We start from the raw sequence: 14999 nt of genomic DNA on the forward strand, positions 1-14999 counted from the left end.
CTGGTTAAATTTTTTTAAATCAAAGTAATGGTGGTGGTCTGCTACATGACCGAAATCATATTCAAATAATAATGTCATAAATTTTATATTTTCAATAAAGATAATATTGATATTTTTTGATATTAAAACTTTAATTGCGAGTCTCTAAGAAAACACCATTTATATGTGCTTCTATTTCCAATAATAGCTGTTAATGTTTCTCTAACATTTGCCAAAAACCGAATCTCGGATTTCATGAAAAAGTAAGAAATGAACATATAGAAAGCCGCGTTTGGAGAAATTCCAAAAAAAGAACTGATTTCAATTTTCAAATGGCTTTAATTAGTATTTTAATCTAATTTCAAAAAAATGTATCCAAAGCTGCATTTATTAATTTTCGAAAAATAAATAAAACAAAATTAGGAAGAGCATATTTCCAAAGATGATAACACTATTATTAATGTCATAATTTTAAAATTTAATCATAAGTCGTATAGAAGGGTTATTAATTTATAAATAACACTTAAATTTTTTTATATGTGACCATGGTAGAGCAAAAATTGAAGTGTTTAAATTTATTTATTCACATAACATATTTAATTGTACTTAATTGTTACGACATCCATTAGGATCCGATAGGATCCGTTGTGATACCGAAAAAGGGTTGGTCCATCCCCGGCCACTACTCCTTGAACCATTTAAGCTGTTTAAGAACAAATTAACTCGATCATTTTCAAATTAATAATTTTTATTTGTTAAGATATTGTGGCCATGTACTTTTATACTTTTTTCATAAATAAATAAGGATACATATGGTAAAACTCGATAATTTTCAAAATCATTTTCATCTCCACTCTTTATAAAACAAGCGCGTGTTTTACCATTGTAAATGTTATGACTATAACATTATATGTGAATCACATATAAAGTTATAGTAATAACACTTGAATGATTTATTTTTTTCGTTGATGACTATAAGTAATATCAGTTTTTCATTTTTATGCACAGTTTAATTTCAATTATTAAATAATGAGATTGAGGTCTTAATTTTGGTATTATTATAAAGTTTATAGCTTGAGGAATTTATGAAGAGCAAGCATTGTCATTAAATGGATCAGTGAACATATTTCTGCCTTGAAACCTAGCGGGTACATCAATCCAAACTATTTCTCTAATTTAAGAACTCTGTTTTATTTATCCACCAATAGCAGTATCTAATTTATATAAATTTTCGTCTACAAAATGCTTGAATGTAATCATAATTTGAATTCATTAAATTTTCAATTTAATTTAAATGATTCTCATCATAACAATAATATCTATAATATTTCTAATATTTATAAAATGATTAATTATTATTAATACAGGTAATAATTCTTTAATTAGCTTTTGTTTAGTTTTTCACTGTGAATCTTCAAACTTACACACAAAAAATTAAGATAAATCATACCAGGATTAAACAATTAATCAGATACATAATGATATATTATTATACAATAATAATAATGATAATAATAATAAAATAATTGAACGACGTCATGTCACTGTTTTTTAAAAATAATCAGACATAATTTGGTACCAAAAAACAAAATTGTTTACATATGTAAAAGTATTATGGTGAGTTTACATAAGTTTTATTTATCGGTGTATACACTGTGTATCGTTTAAAATTTCGATAATCTTTAGTTGCGTGATGGGAGATTTGCTTAAGTATTCTGCACATGCGTCAAATATTTCAAGCGCTGATTGTTCTTTAATTTTACCAATCATTACCTCTACATAATTTTATATACATTTATTTTTTAATGCACTAGCTAATTTATAAAATAACTTTTAACAAAAGAAAAACCGATTTAAAAAAGAAACAATTCCAAATCAAATTAATATGCACTAAAAAGTAAAAAATAACGAAAATATAATGTAGTTACAATTATTGTTATTTTTGGAGTCATTGTCAGCCAAGGAAACAGCTGTGGCAGAACAGTTTGCTACATTAACTTGGCTGACACCGACTCCAAAAATAACAATAATTGTAACTACAATATATGTTCGTTATTTTTTACTTTTTAGTGCATAGTAATTTGTATTTGAATTGTTTTTTTTTTAAGTCGGTTTTTATTTGTTAAAAGTTTTTTTTTATTTTATGATTTTTAGTGAATCAGAAGTACACTTACTAATTTGTCACTTAAAAAAGAATCATCGAAATCGGTTGGCGTGATACTGAGTTATTCGTCCATTTGTCGCGCACATACTTAATGCAAATTTAAGAGTTATATAGTTTTCACAAAGATGACATTGTCAGAACTGAACCAAATCGAAATAGGACCTCGCGGGAAGCACGTGCTTTCAAATTAATAAATCATCAAAATCGGTTCCCCCCAGTCAGAAGTTCTGAGGTAACAAAAAAAAAAAAAATACAGTCGAATTGAGAACCTCTTTTCTTTGTGTGAAGTCGGTTCAAAATAGTTTGAATAAGTGATTATTGAATGATGTTTGTGAGTGAAAATATTGGAGCAGAATAAAAAATCTGAATAATTAAATTCATTATAACTACGTCTTACTCTTTGTTTAATAACAATTTTAAACGTTCCCATTTTGCATACTTCTAAAGATTTTCTAAAACCAACTTCACTTTTCTGACCATGCAGTGAGAATTTTTCACCTGAAGTGGATGTGCTAGGGAAAAATTAAATTTTTTTTTAATCTGAATGGAATTTCTTTTAAAATCCATTAATTTTGCTTCTAATATTTGTTTTTCGATTCTATTCACCGATTTACTTAATATCAAGACCACAATATTTTTGAAATCTGTGAAAGATATGTTAAATTAGACCACAAAGTATGATTCAAATTTAGTAGAATAACATAATATTTATTAAAATTGAGTAAAATTTGGATGAGATACAGCAAAATAAAATTATTTGAAAATTGATGTCGTTTTAAGTTTAAAAAATTATTATTGATAACACAGTCATTTTTGTCCGAACGAAATTGTTTCCCACTTATTTTGGGAAAATTTTTCATCATGTCAGTTTGTCTCTACTATTCCCCGTTATATTAAACACCAGCCAGGACAAGGGTTTAACTTGGTAATTATTTGGATATGACTAAGCACAACAGAATCCGAAGCTATATAACACAAGGAATTAACACACTTTGGGTGTGGTCCAAATGCCTGGTATTTTGATAAGATCTTTTGATTTATTTATCAGTATATCCTTGATCTAGACATTGGGCAATGATGATGACCTGTTTCTTTCTATTAAAAACATATTAATCACCAGAAATGTTGTCTGAGAATCAAAGTGTGGGCATATTATATTGTTTACAAAACAATGCTCTTTCAAAAAAAATGACAAATTACAATAGACACACGATATATACACCTACTTATAAATAATATGTAAAAAAAAAGTAAAATTAAATATAATAAAAAATTAATATATTTATTTTAATATCAAATTAATTTTTGTTACTATAACCTTGTGAAGGTGAAGGTTAAATTTTTAAAGAATTAATTAACTATCATTTTTTTGATTGCTCAAGATATACAATCTTTCAATAAGAGTGATATTTTTTAAAACTAATAAGAAAGAGAGGTGTCATGGAACACCCGATAGGAACTATATTCCTTTCATACCATGGTACAGTATAAATGTAGCGCTTACTTATTTACAAGATATTTTTCTGAAAATATAAGGTATTAATTTTAGAAGTCAAATACTTGATTGATTCTTTAAAGAATTTAATTTTTTAGCTACTTTTAGTTTTTACTGTATGAAATAATTGTAGTATTTTAAAAAAGACATCCTTATGATTTAGTAGTAAACCCAATATATGAGTACATTTTGATTAGGATATTTATTATGACATTATATAAAAATTTAATTGTACTTACTTTAAATTAGATCTGTTTTGTTTAACTTCTGATAAGTTCCACAGCTCAATTTTTTAAAATGATATAACATAAAATTTTGATAAAAAATGCAAATTGACAGTTTGCAAAGATTTTTGCTTTTTCTCAAAATTCATGGCAACCTGAATCGATTGAAAAAGTTTTAGTTTCCTAGGTAACCTGGATGTCGGTTTTTGGTGTCAGTTCCAGTTTTTTGGTTAACTCCCAACCAGTAAACAAATATCGTCCAATAAAGAACATAGTTCCAAAAACAATTCAATATATGAAAGTCAGGTATGCTTTATTTTGTTACTTAGACATTAAGGATGTTGCTTCGCTACAATATTGCCTTAAAACAGTCGTGTTTGACATTCTCAAAATAATTTCTTCATATTTGAGCTTATGCAAATTTTAAAAAGTATCGTTCTTATTGAAATGCCCTATATATTAAAAAACACTAGATGTTATTATTACATAGATTTATTAAGTCATCATCGTCTTTTTATAACTGCTAAAATTGGTTTCCAATCTGATGACTAAACAATTAGATTTGGTACTTTTCTAGTTTTTTATTGAAGTTTAATATAATTATGGAAAAACACATTGTATGGTCCATTGGTCACAGAAATTTGATTTAAAATTTTTTTATACCGTCTATTTATTATTAACTATTGTTTATAATCAGAATACCCGACTACATAAAAAATAAAAACAAGTAGGTAACATACTTACTCCAAACAAATTAACAATTTTTAATTAGTGTATTTTCATTCAATTTTGAAATGAGCAGTTTTTCTTCACGTAAAGTTGAATGTTTAAAAAAGGATTTTCGAAACCCGTACTCTCACAGCATCTGGCAAAGTAGTTTCCATGGCGTTTTGTTATAATAATACTTGAACTACATATTTATAACAAACTAGATTGATACCCACCCGCTTCACTGGGCTTAAAATTAAAAACCATCGCTTTAGAGCCTCCACCATCTCTTGATATACACAGTTTTCAATTTTGTTAAATGTAAAATAGTCGTACTTCATTTAGTATATCAAAAAGCCTTGATTTTACAGAATAATTTATGGTTCAAAATGATGATCATAGATCTACTCCATCTATAATCATCATTTTGAACCATTATTTAAAGATTTCTGTAAACATTTGAAAAATGGTAAATGCAAAATTAAATTTAATTTTATTATTTTTTAAATTTTTTTAAAATATATCTTTATAAATTATAGTTTATGTGTTATTCTAATATATCAGTTATATTGCTGTACAGTTGCTTTAAAAACCATTCGCTAGTTTTAGCGTGAAAGCGTAACAAACAAACAAACAAACAAACAAACAAACTGTAATTTAATATAAAACTGCAATTTTCGTTGAGAAACTATCGGTTTTAGAATTTTAGTAAAAAAATTTCTAATTTACTTGGAATTTATGAAATTTAAAAGAAACTGAAACAGACTTCGAATTAAATGAAACTTAGGTAATTTAATTATGTTGGGAGTGCTTGTTATCGACAACTTCTTAATAATTAGCTATGGTTAATGCTCCAACCTGCACCATCGCTGTGAAGGTGACTAGGAAAAAAAACAATGATAAGCTGTCAAACAGATTTTCATTGGTTATAGCCAACAATTATCCCTATAAAGCCAGCCTCCAAACAAATTAAAGTTAATCCGTTTGACAAAGATATTTGAATGAAATATGATAATCGATATTCTTAAGAAAAATTTCAAATAGTAACTCACATCTAAATATGAATTAAACAAAAAAGGTATACAAAAAATTGTTATGGCTAGACATTGAGTGAAGTCATTATTAGAAACACGCAACCTTAAAAGTTCCATAATTGTTTCTAATGAAAATCAATTTTGGGAATTTTAGTATTTTTTTTAGTATATTCAGTTTACCATATTCAAAAAATCAATTAACGTTATAAACTATAAAAAAATTTTATTAGCATTCTATAGTCTCTTATTTTCGAATTTGAGAAATTTCAACCAGAGATTCTGTTATAGCTTGAGGATTCTGCTCTAACTTGACAGATTCTGTTATAGCTTGAGAAAATTAATTTGATTTACGATTTGATTGAAAAATAATCTTTATTAAATACATTTTAACTAACTTCACGATATTTTTACACTAACAGGCCCAAAAATTCCCGAAGTAAATAAATATTTTTTTGCTTACACCTTTACCCTCGTGATGAAAACTGTAGATACGTTAAAAAAATCTCAAAAATTCATAATTCGAGAATAGATAAAATTATATGAAGATAGAAAAAGTTTCATCCACTTATACCATTTGAAAATAAATAGTTATTTATGTTTTAAATCGAGCGTGAACAAAATGTTCATAGCGCAAGTGCTGATGGGTAACAGAAAGTCTTAAGAAAAGGTGATTATTGTAGAAAAACGTTCTTAAAGCAAGTATTATTGTATAATGAATGAAAGAATTACTGGCAAACAAATTGTTTAGTTTTGATTTTGTACTGTTGACTAGTTTGACAAATAAAAAAAACTTTTAAGAAAAAGAAAACCAACTTCAAAAGAAAAACTTTTCCAAAATAAATTAATATGCACTAAAAAGTAAAAAAGTAACGATAATATAATGTAGTTAAAATTATTGTTATTTTTGGAGTCGGTGTTAGTCAAGGAAACCACTCTGATAGAACAGTTTGCTACATTAGCTTGGCTGACATCGACTCCAAAAATAATAATAATTTTAACTACATTGTATTATCGTTATTTTTTTACTTTTTAGCTTTCTAATAGATAAAGAATAATCAAAATCGATTCACCCAGTCGAAAGTTCTGAGGTAACAAAAAAATACAGTCGAATTGATAACCTCCTCCTTTTTTGTTTGAAGTCCGTTATTAAAATGCCAAAATTTAATTGTCTACAGTATTCTTAAGGATCTACAGTTTTTCCCTATTTCAAAACATTATTGTAGTCTGAATTGCTAAGGATGAATGATTAGTTTTTAATATTTTATAAAATTTTGGATAAAATATATGGCATTTCCTTGTAGTTTCTCAGCAGGTCTTATATTAAGAAAAATTTAAGTTTTTGAAATGAATTTTTTTAAACTTTAATTAAATTTTTGTAAATGATTAATTTTAAATGATTTTATAATTTGGTAATAAAGTTGAAATTATTGCAAAATTGAATATATTAATATTGATTTTAATAACAATTTTGTCATGGGAACATATTTTATCTAGTATGAATAAATGCAAATTTTTAATCACGTGTTTGTTTTGAATGGATCATCGAAAATTTATAAATTAATTTTTAAAACATCCGGACACGATAATCAATGGAAAATATTTCAAATCAAGGATGTTTTTGGTGTTGCTCACCACTTTAACTTGAAGTAAAAATTTACCAAAAATTTATCATCACTTAAAAAAAACTTTTAACAAAAAGAAAACCGACTTCAGAAAAAAAACTTTTCCAAAACAAAGTAATACTCACCAAAAAATAAAAAAATTATGATAATATAATGTAGTTAAAATTATTGTTATTTTTGGAGTCGGTGTCAGCCAAAGAAACAACTCTGACAGAACAGTTTGCTACATTAGCTTGGCTGACACCGACTCCTAAAATAAACATAATTTTAACTACATTACATTATCGTTATTTTTTTTACTTTTTAGTGCATATTAATTTGTTTCGAAAAAGTTTTTCCTTTGAAGTCGGTTTTCTTTTTGTTAAAAGTTTATTTTTTATTATTTGTGATTTTTAGTGAATCTGAAGTACACTTACTAATTTGTCACTAAAAAAATCATCGAAATTGGTTGGCGTGATATTGAGTTATTCGTCCCCTTGTTGTGCATACTTAATGCAAATTTAAGACTTTTATGATTTTCTTATGGATGCCGTTGTCAGAACTGGACCAAATTAGAATGAGACCACACGAAAATCATCAGCTTTCAAATAGATAAAGAATCATCAAAATCGCTTCACCCAATCGAAAGTTCTGAGGTAAAAAAAATACAGACGAATTGATAACCTCCTCCTTTTTTGTTATGTTATGTATATGCAAAATTCGGTAGCCCCGTAGTTTATATAACGAGTATAAACGAACATTATATATTTGTCGAATAATTATTTCTATTTTGCCACATCAAGGATATCGTAAAGAGTTTATCGTTTACAGAATTTCAAAAAATTTCTCATTGAACTACGACTTGTGCCACTACCAATGCAGAGTGCCAAAGACAAATTGTTTGGATATTCACAAATAATTCAACTCCTACATTCCTACATGATATGAAATATATGGCGTTTAATACAGTGTTGGTATGGTATAGAGACTGATACTATAAGTATCTATGTTTGCATAAGTAATATTATAGTATTGAATAGGACTACTATCCACCAGAAGTATTGATATCGCCAACCAGTATGGGAATGGCGCTCATTCTGCATTGACTCGCTCCCCATAACTATTGCTAATGGTTTTCAATGTTCAAATCAGTATGGCGTTCTCACCAATACTGACATAGTAATATCCATCAAAAAATGTTTACCGTGTAGAAAAAAGATGTATTATATTACATTTTATTTCGGTTCTCACAATAAATTTTAATATCTGTACCACATATTTAAATTATTTAAAAATTATAATTCATGAAATGTTTTTATAAATATTATTTAATAATAAAAATAAAATTTTTTTATATATTTATTTAACAACATATCAGGTATTAAATACCTAGTTTTGCATATAATTTTGTTTTTATTTAAATTCAAATTTATATTTTTGTATCAAGGTTATTATTACAAGACAAATGTTATTTGTTGAGATGTGCGAATAAATTAAATTATTTACAGAAATTATTTGTAATGTAAATTCATTTTTTATTAATATATGTATATTGATTGATTGATTATTAAAATATCTAAAAATCAGGTTTTTTTCAAATCATTGAACTGATATCATGACAAAGAATGTTAAAAAAACAAAGAGTAAACAAGATTTTTGTTGTATCTTCAACTTTTTGGTTGTTACATTACGTGTTATTTTTAACCCCCGAATTAAAAAAAAGGGGTGATATAAGTTTGACCGCTATGTGTGTATGTCTGTGTGTTTGTCTGTCTGTAGCATTGCGCCTAAACGGATGAACCGATTTTAATTTTTGTATTTTGTTTGAAAGGTAATTTAACGGAGAGTGTTCTTAGCTATGTTTCAAGTGCGAGCTTAGAGTTACGTACCCGAAAAAAACTAAAAAATTGGCGATAGTCTTCAAAATCGATTCAGCTTGGAAACGGCATGACATATAATTTTAACAATATCTGGATGACCGAGCTTTGCTCGGTTATTCGCCAATAGATGTCAGCAAGAGTCATATTTTTCACTTTAGACTACTCAAACGCCTCCTTTTTCTTATGTTATAATTTGCATTGTATTTCATTAACTACGTTATACACCAATAGATGTCTGATGAATTTTTTTCACTTTAGACTACTCAAACGCCTCCTTTTTGTTATGTTATAATTTGCATTGTATTTCATTAACTACGTTATACACCAATAGATGTCTGATGAATTTTTCATGAAAAGACGGATAAAAGGACATTTCTGATTAAGGAAACCTAGCTAGATCGACTTATCGCCCCAAAAAACCCCTACATACTCATTTTCATGAAAATCGTTGGAGCCATTTCCAAGATCGTTGATATATATATATATATATACAAGAATAGAATTGCTCGTTTAAATATATAAAGATATAAAGATATAAGATATAAATAATTACTATGGAAATGAATGGTCAAATAAACCTGATTCAATTCATTTCGGAAAGTGAAATGGTAAAATAACTAGGGAATTCAAAACAATAATTCAAAAGACCAAAGTCAACTCAAATATTTCACTTCAAGTAATTCATTTCCATAAATTTGTTCCAAAAAATGATAGCTCTCTAAATATTCTTTTCATCTCATCTGATGTCCTTGACCATCACTTAGATATTGATTTAAGAAGGAGTGCTATAAGTTTAAATTATTTATCTGTGCGTCTGTGTGCGCCAGTTTGCGACAGATATAGTAGTCAATAGAATTTAATCATAAACCAATACTTGAATTCGATTGATTAACACAATAATTGTAATAGGTAGGTAATTAAAGTTTGATATGTTTTCATTATCGATTTTTGTTTGATGTTAAAGCGATATCCTATATTGAGTTATGCAAATTGCTATATAATAATTATAATTTATTAAATTTTCATGAATCTTCGATTTCAAATATCTGGCATCAATATGCTTAATTTAAATTAGACTACGTTTACCAGGAATACTTTTTTGGATAAAAAATTGCCACACAGAAATATAAAACTACTTCCTGTTTCTAATGCCAAGAGGATAAGTATTTGGGTATAGAGTAAAAAAAAAATTACTAAAAAGTATGAGAAGATTTATAAACCAAGTGTATTATTCTTATTTCAACGAGTTTTTTTTTATATATTTTGTTGATTTCATCAGCGTACATAAATTTATAAGTGCATGTAAATGAATTTAACAAAGCATTCACCGCGCTTTATTAAAAAATTTATAAAAATTTAGAACATCATTTGTCAATTTGTATTATCTTGTAAAATCGCTTTATCTTATCAAAACTAGTTTTGTTGTAAATATTATATTTTTCATAATTGTAAGTATTTTCGATATTATTGAAATGATAAAAAAATAGTATTCATTCGATAGTGTCATAAACCATGACGCACCTATGCAGAATTTTGTAAACACTATGAAATATCTATGTATAAAATTTTTTTAAATTTCATGAAATTCTTTCGTATTTCCAATTCTTTTTTTAAAGAAGATGATTTTATAATTTCTTAAGGCAGTACGAGCGGAATGCAGTTTTAGACTAAGAGTTGAAATTATTAAATCATAAATGTGGACGAAAAATACGAATAAAATTTAATATCTGCCTTGCTTTTCGAAATATCGAAAGCTAACTAATTAAACAGAATTTTAAATTTTCAATATTCTGAAAATTGCTTCAGATATCGAAAATTTGTATTCCTACTTTTCGTCTTATATTGTCAAGTTATGGCATAATTTACCATAAAAATTAAAAAAATAATTTTTTTTTATTTGTCTTCGAACTACTGTTTTCATACATGCTTAATAAGTCGGACACCACGGGTTTTTGTCTTGTTTTCAATAATTTATTAAACTTTAATTTAAATAGTTTTTTTTTTATTTCAATGAGTAGTTTTGCAGAAATCTAGGAAAAAACATACCACCCATCTACCGTTTTCCCATAAGAACACTGTAAAATGTGCCTACCTTTGAAATCATTTATTTTTTTTATACAATCGGACAACCCCCTTTAAAATTTTCATAATAAATTATATAAAAAATATAAAGAAAAGTCATGCCTTCATATAATAACAAAATATTATAAGAATATAGTTAAAAAAACTAAAAAACACGCTTATTGCTTGTTCTAGGTATATGTGAATAGTATGGTTATCGATAGTATAATAAATGTATATAACTGAGGATGTTCTATGCATGGGTATGATATTAGAAATTTGCATACAAACATACATACAGATGAAGCGTGTTAAAAAAATGTCATGCTTTTTATCCAAAATTGCCTTGGCGTTCGTATATCCTTAATAATTTAACAAATAAAAAAATTCATTCATTTCTCAAGCCAATGCATTTTTAGTTTAAAAAAAAAAAAAAAAATTTAGTGCAAAGTATTCAATGAATGAAGTTCCCGAAAATTTTTTAAAATGATCTTAAAATTTTGTAGTCCACAAAGTTACCTTTTATTATTTTTTATTTGATGATTCATTTTAAGATTTACTACCAAAAAATGTGTCGTCTCCATCCGTTGACCTAACATTCATTTTTTTGTCATGGCCGTACTTTATTTATTAAATTAACATACACGATTTAAAAGTCAAGTGACTAACCGAATAATAAAATTGTACCAGTTATGTCTTCATTCAAGTTCATAAATTAAATTTAATTAAATCATGTTCTTTGACATATTTCCCAAAGAGGTGCAAACCAATCTCTTGAAATTAATTCAATGAATAATCGGCCGACTACTTGGGAGTAATGATGGCCAAAAAGGTCAAATTTACCTCATATTAAAGATGATTTTTGTTTATCTTTGGTGTAAAAACTCTAGAAGTGTTAATAAGAATATGATATAATTATAATTACAGTAGAATCTCGATAAGTTAAAGTCCAAGGGAAACACAAAATATTTTAACTTATAGAGGTTTTAAATTATCAAGGGTCTATGTTAGGTAAAGGTTAATATAGAGGTATGTACATGTTTCTATGTAGTTTTGAGGGCCTATACAGAGATTATTTATTTAAGTTATAGAGGTTGCGTATTTTAAGTTATAAAGGTTTTGGGCTCTGATGGGAAGGGAACATAGTATTTTTTGAAGTAACAGAGGTTTTTATGTTACCGAGGTTTAAGTTATCGAGATTCTACTGTACATTCAATATGTAGTAATTGTTTACAATTATAAATTAAATACATAAATAATAGATAATAATCCATTACCACAGTTCCTTATTATCTATTACGCATACAAATGTATTATCTTTAAATAGCTGTTGTTACGAATACATAAACAGACAGTATTCTTTATTTGTGGTAAACATATTAATAGAGAAGTTGCATGTTTTTATTTATTTATTTTTTTCAAAAACTTACCAAAAACTACTCATATTGATTTTTCATGTAGTTTTACAATTGAAAATAGTTTTTCTTAACTATAAATTCAAACACCAGTGACGTCAATACCTCGTTTTAGCAACGCCACCTTACGGAGAAACGATAAAATAACATGCAGAATGATAAATGGTTTGCCAAATTAAACGTAATTTTTCCACGGTTGTAAATACGTCACTACAATTTTTTTTTAAATCAAATATATAAATAACTCTTTTTTTATTAATAATTAATAACAAAATGGAATTATTAATTTAAAAAAAAAATGGTTAGATATACTTTAGATGAAATATTTTTTCATTTATACTTGAATATGTGGTGAAAAAAATTAATGCAGCTTTTCTATTACTATGTATGACCAGGAAAATGACTTTCGGTGATACTTTTTTCAAACCACCCCCAAAATGTAATTCTTCAAATCGTTCTGATCAAAAGTTCTCACGGTCACAACATTTTCCTAGTCCTATACTAAAACTATAATATATTCGTAGCTTTTCTCGTAGCTCATATACACGTAGCTCGAAAACTACTCATTAAAAATTTTTGTGGCCGTGGGAGCTTTTGATCAGAATGATACAAAGAACATTTTACGGTGGGTTAGCAAAAATTTCACATTAAGCCATCCAATCAAATATGGCGAGGTCCTTTATGGAAATCGAATTTAGTCAATTTTTCTACGATTTAATTTATTTTCCGTAAATTTTAAAGAATTGCTACACCATGGTAAGTTAAAGATAACTAACCGATAAAGAGTTAAAAATTGTTATGCGCTTACGATTCCAATCCATTTTTCAACCCTTACATCTTTTGCAAACTGTCTACCTTCTTCTTCCTTACAAACTTCTTCATATGGCAGAAATAATATGTTTTCGAAGAACACAAAAGACGATCCACGGTTACATTCTCAATTGTTTAAATTACTTGCCTTTATCAATCGTCAAAAGGTAGACAAAAATAATAATATCAATTATGCTTCATTATGGGCTCACAGTCTATATGAGTATACAATACTAGTTTACTCTTCCGGCTAAAAATTTTTTATATTTGGCTGAAAAAAAGATCACTGAAGGCTATGTGGGATGTACATAAATGTCAATTATATTGTAACTTAAGTGCTAATTAAAAACATAATATATTGAATCAAAAAAGTTGATTGGGAAGTAAAAAATCGTATAATTTTAATTACTTTCCTTAATTAATGCATAATTTATTCTTCGACGATTTTTTTACTACGTTGTTGAGGTTTTCAAGAACACTATGAAACCTGGGGATTAATTAAAATTTTTTTTCGTATATACGTCATTGTTTACTAGGAAACACATTTTTGGAAGATGAGATGATGATAGTTTGATTATGAAAAATTGTATTTCCGAGCCATTAATCCCCAAAATTTTACCAAAAACACCGTCACTGGATTAAATTGGATTCAATTTGCGACGCCGATATGGATGCAATTCATAAGTATTGTAGAAATTTCTTCAAACAAAATTCTACTTATATAGCGTTAGTTTTGTCACACCATTTAGATACATGGCATTTGGACTAGTTTCCATTATTTTTTCTGGATTTCTCTGGTTTTTAATGTTTTTAGAGCAAGATTTAGCAGTTTTAGTTTCAAAATAATAAATTGATCCCATAGTCAAGATAATATTTAAATAAAAAAAATTAATAAATATTTTTTAAAAGACAAGTTTTTATGGTACTCAAAAGTAAAAAAATATTCGTAGTGCAGGAGCTGAGTTAGCTAAGCGAATTTTGCTGAGTTAGCTTAGAGATTGAAAAAATAACACTTTTTTCTTATAATCGATAACTGTATTTTTAATTTTTCAAGAATTTTATTTCGAAAACTAAGCGTCTATGAGTGTCTCGTAGAAAAAATTATCTTTTTCTTTTGAGTATAATAGAAGTATTTTTTATTAAAATTTTTAATTTAAAACTACAAAAAGTATATGTATATCAAATGTGGTGGAAGAGATGGGAAAATAAGGTAATGTTTACTTATGAAAATCTATTTTCATTCAATTGACATATGAATGCAATGCTGAATCGGTTGAAGATATCTGCTTCAAAAAAAAGTTGCAAGATTTCACCCGCACAAGCAGAGTTACATACTTATATACATTGCAAGTAATTCTCGATAAAAATGATTTTATAAAAGCAGTAGATGAAAATGTTGCCTAAGCATGTGGTATATGATAAATGCTGCTGGTTATACTAAATTTTTTGTTGATTTTGAGGAATTTTACGATTAAGAAAACTAAAAATTTTCAATACTAAAAGAAATGTCAGAGCATCGAAAAAACCCGTCTGAAAACATAATCTGGACAGAAAATTAATGACTGTAAATTGAAAAAAATATTTCTTTGTTACGCAGACCGGATTATATTCGCTGTTACTTTTTTTAT

This window comes from Chrysoperla carnea, chromosome 2, assembly GCF_905475395.1.
Source record: "Chrysoperla carnea chromosome 2, inChrCarn1.1, whole genome shotgun sequence".
Classification (NCBI taxonomy): domain Eukaryota; kingdom Metazoa; phylum Arthropoda; class Insecta; order Neuroptera; family Chrysopidae; genus Chrysoperla; species Chrysoperla carnea.